The sequence below is a fragment of the Halichoerus grypus genome, chromosome 2, assembly GCF_964656455.1.
Source record: "Halichoerus grypus chromosome 2, mHalGry1.hap1.1, whole genome shotgun sequence".
In the NCBI taxonomy this organism is placed as follows: Eukaryota; Metazoa; Chordata; class Mammalia; order Carnivora; family Phocidae; genus Halichoerus; species Halichoerus grypus.
In genome coordinates this window covers 143819998-143833886 of record NC_135713.1, presented here as the reverse complement: position 1 = coordinate 143833886, position 13889 = coordinate 143819998, and the positions used below count along the sequence as shown (strand labels likewise).

Here is a 13889-nt window from a genome sequence, read left to right as displayed (position 1 = left end):
CTATTTATTACAAGGAATTGGCTCACATAATTACGGAGTTTGAGAAATCCCACCATCTGCCATCTGCAAGTGGGAGACCAGGAAAAGCTGGTGGTGTAATTTAGTTTGAGTCTCAAGGCCTGAGAACCAGGAAGCCAATGGTGCAGATTCCAGTCTAGGTCTGAAGGTCTGTGACCCAGGAGCCCCAGCAGGGGGCCGGTGGGGAAGAAGATAGATGCCCCTAGCTCAAGCAAAGAGGGGGAAAAGGGGTGAATCCCCCCTTCCCTCGCCTTTGGTTCTATCCAGGCCCTCAAGGGATTGGATGATACTCCCCACATTGGGGAGGGCAATCTACTTTACTGGGTCCACTGATACCAATGTTAATCTCATCCAGAAACACACATGTTCACAGACACATCCAGAAACAGTGTTTAATCTGGCCACCCCATTGATGAGGGAGCAGAAGGCAAGCTGAGGGGAAAGCACCAGCCGACACCTCACTCCAGCCCCCACAGGGTGGGTTGTGTGTGCCATTCCTCAGGCAGTTCTGGCTGCCCTAAAGCTACGGAAGGGAAAAGCAAATGGTGAACTGATAAAAATCAGAGGACATGAGTCTTTATCAGTTTACCAGTGTTTTAGTGATTTACAAGGAAAAAGCATTCTTATCAATAACCTAACTTCCAGAGACCCAGAGAACCAATTTCCTGGAGCCCTAACATCACCCTCCCCTCCACAGTGACGTGGGAAACAGAGGTAAAAGGGAATGTAAATAAAATTAAACTTCTTTATAACCTGCAGCCTATTGACATGGACTTGTAATAGAGTATAGCATTCCTCAGGAATCTCCCAACTGTCTTACTGTTAATGCCTCACTAGAAGGAAAAACGACCTTAACTTGGCAATAGCAACGCCTCCAGTATCCGGAATCTTCTTCAGCATATGGAAGTCCTTTTGGACACCTCCCTTTGTCCTTACCTCCCCCAACTCCCAAGTGTATAATCAGCCATTCCTCACAGCCCCAGTGCTCTTTCTGCCCACGGGTCCTGTCTCCCCTGCTTTCATAAAATCACCCTTTTTGCACCAAAGACATCTCAACAATTCTTTCTTGGCCGACTGCTCCGGACCTCATTAACACATTCCAAAACTACATCACCATGGTCAGTCAAGGTGACACATAAAATTAACCATCACAGGCCTCTTCACTTTTTGAGAGTTGTTTTACTGGAGTCCCTGTTTTATCTTCCTTCAGATTTTTTTCCATGGGCCCAGACAGGTGTAATTTATTTTCTGAAAACATATATCATAGACACATACGGTGTGGTGGATGCAGAGATGCACTACCTTGAAGGGGGGACTTGCTTGCTCACCTGTGAGGAGTTTGTTCCTTGCACAGCCCTTGGCTATCAGCTTCAGCAGTTGGCTTCAGCGGCAGAGGGATGCCTCCTGAGGTCAGGCCCTTCCCTGGCAGCCCCTTCCTGTGCCTGGGAGAAGTGTGGGTATAAAGATCTGGCCACCGCGTGCTGACCTAGCCAACTCTGATGGGTCATGCTTGTTCTGGAGTCCCTGTTGGCTGGCTGAGGTTCTGCTAAGCCTGCATTATGGTTTAACTTCTCCCTCTGCCCAGGCCGGCTTCTGCTGGCTTCTTTCATAGATGTGTATCCCTAATTGCTGCTTCTCCCCACCCATGGTCTCTCCATCTGCTCTGAAGAACCCCGCCTGTGACAAGAGTGTACATATTGTTTTAAACCCTGTTTTCAGTTAATTTAGCAACGTTTGTAGTCATTTCAATGACAAAATAGAGTATCATTTTTAATAATTGCATCATTGTCCATTATATGGATCTTACTAATGTGTTTAAACAATTGCATATTTTTCTTAATTTTGCTATGATAAGCAATGCTTCTGTGTAATCCTTTAACTTACTACCCCTTTTCCTACTTAAAGATTAATCCATAAAAAAAGGAATAGCTAGATCAAAGTGGATGCACTTTTAAGAAAGCCTTTTGATTCCTTGTTCCAAAAACCTGCCAGGGAGAGCATCTCATTTTTTTTTTTTTTTTAAAGATTTTATTTATTTATTTGAGAGAGAGAATGAGATAGAGCACATGAGAGGAGGGAGGGTCAGAGGGAGAAGCAGACTCCCCGCTGAGCAGGGAGCCCGATGCGGGACTTGATCCTGGGACTCCAGGATCATGACCTGAGCCGAAGGCAGTCGCTTAACCAACTGAGCCACCCAGGCGCCCGAGAGCATCTCATTTTAATTTCCCACCTGGCAGTTTATGATGGCCATAATCTATTTTTTATAACTTTTCCCAGTCTGGTAGGAGAAACAATGTTCCATTGCTCTAATTTGCTCATAAGGGTATTCATATGCCCCGCTGTCTCTGTGATTCGCCTATTAGGGAGTTTCACCAACTTGTGAGGTTTTCCCATCATCTTCGAGGCCACCAAACATTGACCACAAAGGGGCGCTGTTCCCCTGTCAATGTCCTGGGCCGCACACTATCCAGCTGCCTTTCAGAGCCCGGAATGCAAAGTTCCAAGCAGGGTTTACAGCCTCAATAAGAGGCCGGGACTCTGGTCTCTTAAGTCGTTTTTCTCGCCCCCAACTCTTGTTTTCAACCCTGGTGAGTTACAGCTCAGGCGGGGACCCCAAGCCAGCAGAGGGCGTGTGTCCGCGCCTCCTGCTCACGGTCCCTGGGGCACCTAGGGCAAGTCTCTGCGGAGAACCCCAGTACCCCCACTCGCCAGATCTGGGGGCGCCCCCAGGGGTCGTGTGTAGGTGGCAGAACTGGGGGAGCAGAGGCAGTGGCACCCGTAGCAGCAAATATAGATAAATTGCCATCAGCAGAAAAAGGCGTATTTTTATCTACGAAACATTGTATGCAAACCTCCTGGGAACCAGAGAACTCCAGGGCAGAAAACAAACAGCGGCCTAAAGCCAGCAGAAGGAAATAATGAAGATGAGCGCGCGGAAATGGCTGTTTTGAGAGAAGTTTTCAGAGAAGTTGGCAAACCAGAGCTCTAAGTAGAAACCTTCCGTGATTAAATACTGAAAATGCAAATACAAAATACAGGCCAAAACCAGCGGAGAGAGTTGGCATTCTCGGTTCTACACACAGAACGGGTTTTTGGCCATTGACAACCCCCCCTTAGCGGCCAGGGCTCAGCCTCTGACTGGGAGCGTGGGTTTTGGGCCTCGCGGAAGGCGCGTCAGACGGCTTCTCCTCCTGCACACCCACTTTCTCCAGGATTCAGCCAACTCTGCAGTCTCTGTCCTTGACTTTTATCACAGGGCATTTAGGCATGGATGTCCTGTCGCTGTCGTTTAACCTGCTCTAGCGTGGGCTGGTCGCCGTTCACTGCTGCGTGTGTCACACCTGGATTAGGGTTGGTTTTCAGGGAGGCACCAGATAAGATGGGTGACCCCTCCAGGGCTGTCTTTGCCCGGTCCCAGCAAGGCTGCCTCCAGGCTAAGAGGAGGCAATGGGCCTACTGTCAGACAGCCCCGCGGGAAGGCGTTTCAGGGAAGTTGGCCCTCAGAGGCCCTACGGCCATTATCCGGCTCTCCCCTGGAGAAGGCGGGCCTGGGCTGCCTGGGTGGGTCGCCCTCCCTCTGCGCTGAAGAGGGTTACGGAATTGGGGACAGGGTGGCAGAGGGCGCCAGCGCAGCCCAATTGTCAGGAAGAGTGAGACCCCGCTCCCAGCAGCTGGGCTGAGTGTTTGGCACTAACCGTGGGTCTTTCGAAAAGAGGCTACGAGCGCCAAGAGTGCAGGCTCTGCGTCCCGGGTCTACCTTGTAATGGCTGACCGCGGCGAGGCGGCTATACCTTGTCCAACCTCAGCTTCCAAATGTAACGTGGAAGCCCACGGAGCTAAGCGGGAGAACCAAGCCCCGCCCGGGCGCAAGCCCGAGCTAACACCGCCAAACCCACCACCGCCAAGAAAACGCTGCGCAGGCGCGCTACGTACTTCCGCCAGAGGGGCCGGGCAGGCGGAGGCGACCGCGAGGCCTCCGGGGGAGTGTAAGTTTTTGCGGCGAAGGAGTTTGAAGAGGGTGGGCTTCACTTGAGAGCCCACCACCGGCCTTGTTTTGAGAAAACAGCAAATGAGCCACCAGCTGCTGTAGTTCAGGAGGCGTGGCCTCGTCCTCTCAGAAGCGCCCACGGCGGTCCAGGCCCTCAAAGGATTGTGGGGACTGTCCCGGTGCTCCTGCAAGCCGGGCAGTGAAGGGTGCTGGCCCACCCACTGTCCTTCAGCTTTGGGGCGTGAGCGAGGTGGGGGTGGAGGAGAGTCAGGAGAGGCTGCGGTTGGGGGTCTCTGGCGAGGCTTATGGTGGCGATCTCGATTGTTTTTCACTGGGGGGAGGGTTAACAACTCGCAGCTTGAGGAGTGAATTAGAGGAATGAATTGGGGTGGCGAGGCTTGGCGGTCAATCCTTCGGTTGCAGCAGGGGCCCCAGGACTGCTGGTCCAGGATTTTCTTTTTTGGAGGGTGGTGCGGATCTGTTCTAGGCCACCGTATTGGTGGTAGTGGTGGCCCGGCTCTAATTTTCTGTTCATGTGGTGTGTGGGGCAGACCCTAAGGTTTTTGTGGGGTTGACATAGCCCTGGTTTGTGAGCACACATCCCCTGGTGGTGGTGAGGGGCGGTGTGATTCCCCAGAGTTTTTATGGGAGGAGAGGGGCATGAAGCCTGGGCGGGGTTGGAGCTCTGACCTAAATGAAGTCAAGGTGTTTGCTAGCCTCGGGCTAGCACCCATTGCCCAATTGTGGGAAAGGGGTGTTGCTTGGGTCATGGGTCCCCGGGATGTTGGAGAGTGGGACAAGGTTTGGTTTAGAGGAAACTGCTAAACGTTCCCAGGTGTGAATGGGTTGGGGTGGGAGTAGGTGGGGAGTATGTAGGGTGTTTTTGGGTGGTTAGGGCAACTTACTTTCTACAGGTTTGTTGCCCTATGCTTTGTTTCTGGTGGGGGATATTGGCTTGGTTCAAAGGTCTTTGGGTTTGGCTGGAAACCTGGGTGACCAGTTTGGTTTGCCTGGTTCCTCTTTAGACAGTGGGTGTTAACTGGCTACTCTCAGGGTGAGGACTGTGAGGACTGTGAGGACTGTGAATTCGGTGATGGGTGGGTGGGGAGGTAAGGTGGTGGCCACTGGGTCTAGACCTCTTTGTCACAGCCCCTGGTGGCTGTTAGCTGACACCTAATTCACTGATATAGGCGTCTCTGGTGGACCTCGGGCATTGGGACCTTTATTTTGAACTTTATATTTTGACTTTTTTTTTTTTTTAAGTAGGTTCCACACCCATCCTGGGGCTTGAACTCACAACTCTGAGATCAAGAATGGTGTGCTCTACCCACTGAGCCAGCCAGGTGCCCCTGAACTTTATATTATGGAAAAAATTCAAACATTCACTTTAGTGGAGAAAGTAATGCAAGGTACCCTCATGAATCTATCTCCCAGATCCCACACTTATCAACTCATGGCCAATCTTGCTGTATCCAAACCCCCAACCTCACTTGAGGACTGACTTACAGCTAGGCTGACTGGTTAAGTGCATGACCTTCTACAGCCAGAATTTAAAGCCAGGCTAAGCCACTTTCTAGCCAAGCTATTTTGAGCAAGATACGTGGGCTTACTGTGACTCGGTTTCTTCATCTGTAAAGAGATTGGATGATAAACAGAGCTGTTGAGAGGCCTAAGTGAGACAAAACTCATACAGTGACTGAACAGTCTTTGGTATATAGTAAGTCCTCAAAGAGTGTTAACTTTTATTATTTATAATAAACCTTGAGGTCCTGGAGCCACAGAGAGAATGGATTCTGCTCTGTAGCACATCCAAGAAGGCTGTGTTCCGTGGTGCCTAGTCCTAACTAATCTAGAAGCTTGGAAGGGTTTTATCCTTCTGTTGTAGGTCTTCTGACACCATTCACCCCTTGTGTCCCCCCAAAACTCCCTTGCCCCCAGGTTTTGGCTTGGAGATTTCCAACCTGGAGTCTGGAAACCCAGTGACAGTCCTGGGGCTAGCAACCGAGTTTCTCTTCCCCTGGAAAGAACGGCTTGCTGGGAGGAAGGATCCCGACAGCCCACTCTAAGATATGTACCACTGATCTTCTTTGGTCTTGTAGTGTCTTTTCTGCTCCAAATAGTAGTTGGACTGCCTTTGTTAGTCCTTGACTTCTTGGGCCATGCAATGCCCTATCTGGAATTTGGAGCCCTAGCTGATCTGCAGGAAACAAGACCATTCAAAGGGCAAAGGCCTTCACAGGAAATGGGGCCCCAAACCGTGGCCCTTGCATAGGGTTCCTCCATCATTGCCCCCAGCCCTTCTCCCACTCCCTCCAGGTGGCTGCATTCCCAGGCCCACCAGCGATGTGAAGCATGTGTCTGTTTTTGTAACAATACCATGCTGTTTTGATTACTACAGCTTTGTAATGTAAAGTCTGGAATTGTGATACCTCCAACTTTGCTTTTCTTTTTCAAGGTTGCTTTGGCTATTCCGGGACTTTCGTGGTTCCATACAAATTTTAGGATTGTTTGCTCTAGCTCTGTGAAAAATGCTGATGGTATTTTGATATGGATTGCATTAAATGTGTAGATTGCTTTGGGTAGTATATACATTTAAACAATGTTTGTTCTTCCAATCCAAGAGCCTGGAATGCTTTTCCATTTCTTTGGGTCCTCTTCAATTTCTTTCATAAGTGTTCTGTAGTTTTCAGAGTACAGATCTTTCACTTCTTTGGTTAGGTTTATTCCTAGGTATCTAATGGGTTTTGGTGCAATTGTAAATGGTATTGATTCTTTAATTTCTCTTTGTGCTGCTTCATTATTGATGTATAGAAATGCAACAGATTTCTGTATGTTGATTTTATATCCTGTGACTTTACTGAATTTGTATATCAGTGCTAGCAGTTTTTTTTGGTGGAGTATTTCAGGTTCTCTATATAGAGTATTATGTCATCTGTAAATAGGGAAAGTTTTATATCTTCCTTGCTGATTGGATGCCTTTTATTTCTTCTTCTTGTCTCATTGCTGTGGCTAAGACTTCCAATACTATTTTAAACAAAAGTGGTGAGAGTGGACATCCCTGTATTGTTCTTGACCATAGAGGAAATGCTCTCAGTTTTTCCCCGTTGAGGATGATATTAGCTGTGGGTTTTTCATACATGGCCTTTATTATGTTGAGGTATATGGTCTCTAACCCTACTTTGTTGTAGGTTTTTATCATGAATGGATGTTGTACTTTGTCAAATGATTTTTCTGCATCTATTGAGAGGATCATAGAGTTCTCATCCTTTCTTTTATTAATGTGGTGTGTCAAGTTGATTGATTTGTGAATATTGAACCACCCTTGTAGCACAGGAATAAATCCCACTTGATTTTGGTGAATGATTCCTTTAATGTAATATTGGATTTGATTTGGTAGTATTTTATTGAGAATTTTTGCATCCATATTCATTAGGGATATTGGCCTGTAGTTCTCTTTTAGTGGAATCTTTATCTGGTTATGGTATCAAGGTAATGCTGGCCTCATAGAATAAATTTGGAGGTTTTCCTTACTTTTCTATTTTTTGGAAGAGTTTGAGAATAGGTATTACCTCTTCTTTAAATGTTTGGTAGAATTCACCTATGAGGCCGTCTGGTCCTGGAGATTTCTGATCTCTGATTTTTTTTTTTTTTTTTTTTTTTTGCTGGTTATCAGTCTATTTGAGTTTACTATTTCTTCCTGTTCAGCTTTGGTAGTTTATATATTTTTGGAATTTATCCATTTCTCCCAGGTTGTCCAGTTTGTTGGCATATAAATTTCATAATATTCTCTTATAATTGTTTGTATTTGTTTGTATTTCTGTGATGTTGGTTGTGGATCTCTCCTCTTTCATTCGTGATTTTATTTATGTGGGTCCTTTCTCTTTTCTTTTTGATAAGTCTGGCTAGGGATTTATTATTTTTATTAATTTTTTCAAAGAACCAGCTCCTGGTTTCATTACTCTTCTATTTTTTTGTTTCTATATCATTTATTTCTGCTCTAATTTTTATTAGTTTCCTTCATCTGCTGGCTTTAGGCTTCATTTGTTCTTTTTCTAGCTCCTTTAGGTATAAGGTTAGGTTGTTGTTTGAGATTTCTCTTGCTTCTTAAGGTAGGTCTGTATTGCTATATACTTCCCGCTTCAGACTGCTTCTCCTGAATCCCAAAGGTTTTGAACAATTGCATTTTCATTTTCATTTGTTTCCATGTACTTTTTTATTTCTTCCTTGATTTCCTGGTTGACCCATTCATTGTTTGGTAGCATGTTGTTTAACCTTCATGTATTTGTGGTCTTCCCCAATTTTTTCTTGTGGTTGACTTCAAGTTTCATGGTGATGTGGTTGGAGAAGATGCATAGTATGATCTCAGTCTTTTTATACTTGTTAAGGGCTGATTTGTGACCTAGTATGTGATCTGTTCTAGAGAATGTCCCATGTACACTGGAAAAGAATGTGTATTCTGCTGCTTCGAGATGAAATGTTATGAATATATCTGTCAAGTCCATCTGGCCCAGTGTGTCATTCAAAGCCATTGTTTCCTTGTTGGTTTTTCGCTTAGATGATCTGTCCATTGACATAAGTGGTGTGTTAAAGTTCCCTACAATTATTTTATTATTATCAATGAATTCCTTTGTGTTTCTTATTAATTCTTTATATATTTGGGTGCTCCCATGTTTGGTGCATAAATATTTACAACTGTTAGATCTTCTTGTTGGATAGTCCCCCATATTATGATATAGTGCCCTTCTTCATCTCATGTTACATTCTTTGGTTTAAAATCTGGTTTGTCTGATATAAGTATTGCTACTCCAGCTTTCTTTTGACTTCCATTTGATGATGATAAATGTTTCTCCATCCCCTCAATTTTAATATGCATGTGTCTTTAGGTCTAAAATGAGTCTCTTGTAGGCAGCATATAGATGGGTCTTGGTTTTTTTTTTTTTTTTTTTAAAGATTTTATTTATTTATTTGAGAGAGAGAGAATGAGAGAGAACACATGAGAGGGGGGAGGGTCAGAGGGAGAAGCAGACTCCCTGCCGAGCAGGGAGCCCGATGTGGGACTCGATCCAGGGACTCCAGGATCATGACCTGAGCCGAAGGCAGTCGCTTAACCAACTGAGCCACCCAGGCGCCCTTTTTTTTTTTTTTTTAATCCATTCTGATACCCTATGTCTTTTGATTGGAGCATTTAGTCCATTTGTGTTCAGAGTAATTATTGATAGATATGTATTTGGTGTCACTTTATTACTTATTTTCTGTAGCTTTTCTCTGTTCCTTTTTTGTCTTGTCACTTTTGGTCTTTTCTTTCCACTCAAAGAGTCCCCTTTAATATTTCTTGCAGGGTGGTTTAGTGGTCCTGAACTCCTTTCCTTTTTGTCAGGGAAACTCTTTATCTCTGTTTCTGTTATGAATGATAGCCTTGCTGGATAGAGTATTCTTGGCTGCAGATTTTTCCCATTCAGCATGTTGAATATATCATGCCACTCACTTCTGGCTTGACAAGTTTCTCCCAAGAGATCTTCAGCTAGCATTATGGGTCTTCCCTTGTAAGTAAAGGACTTCTTTTGTCTTGCTGCTTTTAAAATTTTTTCTTTATCGCTATGTTTTGCAAATTTAATTACAATATGTCTTGGTTTTGATCTGCTTTTGTTGGTTTTGATGGGAGTTTTCTGTGGCTTCTGGAACTGGATGTCTGTTTCCTTTTCCACATTAGGGAAATTTTCAGCTATGATTTCCTTAAATAAATTTTCTGTCCCCTTTTCTCTCTCTTCTTTTTCTGGGATTCCTATAATATGAATGTTATTATGTTGATGGAGTCACTGAGTTTTGTTAAGTCTATTGAGGTGTTCCATAATTCTTCTTTCTCTCTTTTGTTCAGCTTCCTTATTTTCCATTATTTTGTCCTCTATATCACTTATTCGTTTCTCTGCTCTTTCCAGCCTTGTGTTCATTGCATCAAATCTGTTTCCAATCTCAGTTATTGTAGTTTTCATTTCTGACTGATTCTTTTTTAACTCTTTTATCTCTGTGGTAAGGGTCTCCCTGATGTCTTCCACTCTCTTCTCAAGCCCAGTGAGTATCCTTATGATTGTTGCTTTAAGTTCTCCATCAGACATGTTACTTATGTCTGCTTTATTTAGCTCCCTGGCCATGACCTTATCTTGTTCTTTCATTTGGGATAAATTCCTCCATCTTGGCATTTTATCTAAGTCTCTGCCTTATTCTGTGTATTAGAAAAGCCCATGATGTTTCCCGCTCTTGAGACTAATGGCTTTATGAAGTCGTATAGTGTCCAGGGCCTGGTGCTTCAGGGAGTGTCTCTGATGTGTGCTATGTGCACTCAGCTGTTGTATTTTGGCTGCTGTATCCCTCAAGTCAGTTGTCTGCAGAGGCTCTCCTTATCTGCAGCGGGCACTGTTTGGTCTGGGCCAAAACGTGATAAGTTTTAACTAGGTGTGCTCTGGTGTGCTTGTTAAATGAGACCTGATACTACTCCACTAGAACTGAAGCCCTGCAGAACTGTGGTTGGGAGACATGGTGTGGGCAGGGATTTCTGCTGGTCTTCTAGGGAAGAGTGCCACCACTGCACGGGGCCTGAGGCAAGTTTGACTGAGAAAGGTGGTACTGCCAGAGTGGAGGGGTGTGGGATTCAGTGTAAGCAGGTTAGGCAGCCAGTGTTGGTGCTGTGCTGCTTGCTGCAGGCTGCTCTGTGTTTCTGCTGGTGGTGGTGGTGGTGGTCAGGGGGTATTGCGTCAGCCAGCTCCTTTGGCCCTAGAGTGGTGCCTCTGTGGATGCTGCTCCTCAGGGAAGCACTCTGAGAAGAGAGAATATTCCCCGCCTCCACCTCCCACCCCCACGTCCCAGGAGTTTTTCAGATTGCTCTTTCCACACTGTCCACCTCCTGGTTGGTTGCCTACCTTCTCTCCAGGAGAAGCACAGTGCCCTTTGGGGCTCTAGCCCCATCAAGCCTGCTGATTTTTAAAACTCCAGGCTTTAAGGATATGGTGTGGACACGGGCCTGCACTCATCTTCTGGGGGAGGGTTCCACCTTGCTGGGACTGAGGCAAGCTTGACAGAGAAGGGCTGTCATGCTCAGAGTGCAGGGCTGTGGGACTTAGTGTAAGCAGGTTAGGCAGCCTGTGTTGGGGTTGAGCTGCTCTCTGCAGGTAGCTCTATGTTTATGCTGAGGGGTGCAGGAGGGAAATGGCACCTGCTGGTTCCTTTGTCTTTGGAGAGGTGTTTCCCTGAAATCTACTCCTCAGGGACTGCTCCAAGAAGAGCAAATAATCTTCCCCCTGTGTGCCCCAGGTGTTCCTCAGACCATGCTGTCTGCCCCAGGGTTGTTTGCCTGCCTTTCCTCCAGGAGTAAGGAAGCACCCTCAGGTCTGTATCCTAGCCAAGCCCTCTGACCTTTAAAACTCCAGTCTTCAAGCCCTGCTGGTTGCAAGGACTCAGGAAATTCAGCCCCTCCTGTTTTCCCCAAACTGCGACTCCTTACTTCCTACCTTCTTCCATATGGCTTCCTCTCTCCCTCTAGTTGTGGAGCTTGTTCTGTCAGTCTTCTGGTGGATTTCTGGGGTATTCAGAATGATTTGATAGTTATCTAGTTGTGTTCATGGGACCGGAGGAGCCTCAGGTCCTCCTACTCTGCTGCCATCTTACCTCACCCCATCTATATTTAACTATTAACTTTCACTGCATTTTTACCCACTCTTGGTTCATATGTATTCTTATTGTTCATATGTATTATTATCATTTTAAGATATTTCTTTTGGCTAGGGTATATATATTTTTGGAACCCAGCATTCTATTTTATTTTTGAGTCTATGGGTTTCCCCCTAGCTTTATTGAGATATAACTGATATATAGCATTGTGCAAGTTTAAGGTGTACAACATGGTGATCTGATGCACATATAAATGAAAATGATTACCACAATAAGGTTAGTTAACACATCCATCACGTCGTAATTTCACTTTTTGTGTATGCTGAGAGCATTTAAGATCTACTCTTAGCAACTTTCAAGTATATAAGCCAGTATTTTTATCTGTACTCACCATGATGTACATTAGATCCTCAGAACTTACTCATCTTATAACTGATGAAGATGTACTCTTTGACTAACATTTCCCCATTCCCTTCACCTGCCAGCCCCTGGCAACTGCCATTCTATTTTCTATCTATGAGTTTGCCTTCTTAAAGATTCTACATAGAAGTGATATAATGCAGTATGTTGTCTTTCTGTCTGACTTGTTTCACTTAGCACAGTGTCCTCAAGGTCCATGCACCAATGGCAGGATTTCCCTTTCCTGTGGCTGAATAGTTTCCATTGTATATATGCCACATTTTATTTATCCATTCATCTGTCCGTGGACACTTATGTGGTTTTCATGTCTCGGCTATTGTAACCAGCACTGCCGTGAACACGGGAGTGCAAATATCTCTTCGATATATTAATCTCACTTCCTTCAGATATATACCCAGATGTGATATTTCTGGATCATGTGGTAGTTCTACTTTTTTCTTTTTTGAGGAACCTCCATACTGTTTTCCAGAGTGGCTGTTGCAATTAGCAATCCCACCAACAGTGCAAGAGGGCTCCCCTTTCTCCACATCCTCACCAACACTTGTGACTCTTGTCTTTTCTGGGCATGTGTGTTTTGCAACAATCCTATAGGTATCTTTCCTTAAATAAGGGAAATTCCCTCTAGTATTCCCTTGACTAGCACTTCTTGTCTGCCTGTTCCATTCCATCCTTCTGAAACATTAATGATTCCCAGTCTCCCCATGTTATGTTGTTTCTGTGAGGAAGGCCTACTTCAGTTGTTCAGTGACATAGCCGTCCATTCATCTGTTGCTGATTCTCATGACACATTCAGGAGTTTTTATAAAACTTTTCAGTTTTCTAAAGTTTTTTAATAAAACTTTTCTTTTTTTAAAAAACTATTCATCCAAATAAGGCAGTCAGAGAAGGACAAATACCGTATGATTTCACTCATGTGGAATGCACGAAACCAAACAAATGGTCATAGGAGAAAAAAAGAGAGAGAGACAAATCAAGAAACAGACTCTTAACTCTAGAGAACACACTGATGGTTACCAGAGGGGAAGGGGTGGGGGATGGGTGAAATAGGTGATGGGGATTAAGGAAGGCACTTGTGATGAGCACTGGTGTTCTATATAAGCATTGAAATCACTATATTATACACCTGAAACTAATTTTACGCTGTACGTTAACTGGAATTTTTTTTTTTAATTTTTTTTTTTTAAAGATTTTATTTATTTGAGAGAGAGAGAATGAGAGACAGAGAGCATGAGAGGGAGGAGGGTCAGAGGGAGAAGCAGACTCCCTGCTGAGCAGGGAGCCCGATGCGGGACTCGATCCCGGGACTCCAGGATCATGACCTGAGCCGAAGGCAGTCGCCCAACCAACTGAGCCACCCAGGTGCCCCCGTTAACTGGAATTTAAATAAAAATTTTAAAAAAATAAAAGCAAAAACCCAAACAACGTATTCATTTAATATTAATTAATCAAGCACATATTATGACGAGGTTGGGTCTGGAGTTCTGGATTTTTTTTTAGATTTGTAAAAAAATTAGAATTTCTGTGGGCATCAGGAGTCAAAATCCTTTCAGTAAACAGGCCCTGGACCATATCTGTCTTCTGAGTGTCCACCTGTCCCCAGTGGTCCTCACATACTGTTTTGAGCCTGGAGACTTCAAGTCAGATTTAGTGCACACATTTCTTGAACAACTCTCCTGTTCTGCCTCTTACATTTGAGGGGAGGGGTGCTTCCAGACCAAGCAATCTATATGCCCGTCAGTCACCTTTCTTATAGGGAAGTTCCATGTGAACATTTCTACCTATAGTTTGTTATCTTCAGTAG

The 13889-nt window shown here is 44.9% G+C and overlaps 2 long non-coding RNA genes across 7 annotated transcripts; one reads left to right on the top strand and one right to left on the bottom strand.

Annotated features, from left to right (window-relative positions):
• Positions 1-406: 406 nt before the first annotated feature.
• Positions 407-3895, bottom strand: LOC118528675 (uncharacterized). Its single transcript, XR_004913778.2, has 3 exons — positions 3714-3895; positions 1347-1460; positions 407-541 (listed from the first exon to the last, which is right to left on the bottom strand). It is a non-coding gene; the product is annotated as an uncharacterized LOC118528675 (long non-coding RNA).
• Positions 3896-3938: 43 nt separating this feature from the next.
• LOC118528674 (uncharacterized) lies at positions 3939-6094 on the top strand. Of its 6 annotated transcripts, none has more exons than XR_013445384.1 (3): positions 3939-4004; positions 5270-5349; positions 5945-6094. It is a non-coding gene; the product is annotated as an uncharacterized LOC118528674 (long non-coding RNA). The 6 variants fall into 6 exon arrangements; XR_013445383.1 differs by having other exon boundaries at positions 3943-4004; positions 5273-5349; XR_013445386.1 differs by having other exon boundaries at positions 3943-4004; positions 5270-5322.
• Positions 6095-13889: the final 7795 nt, after the last annotated feature.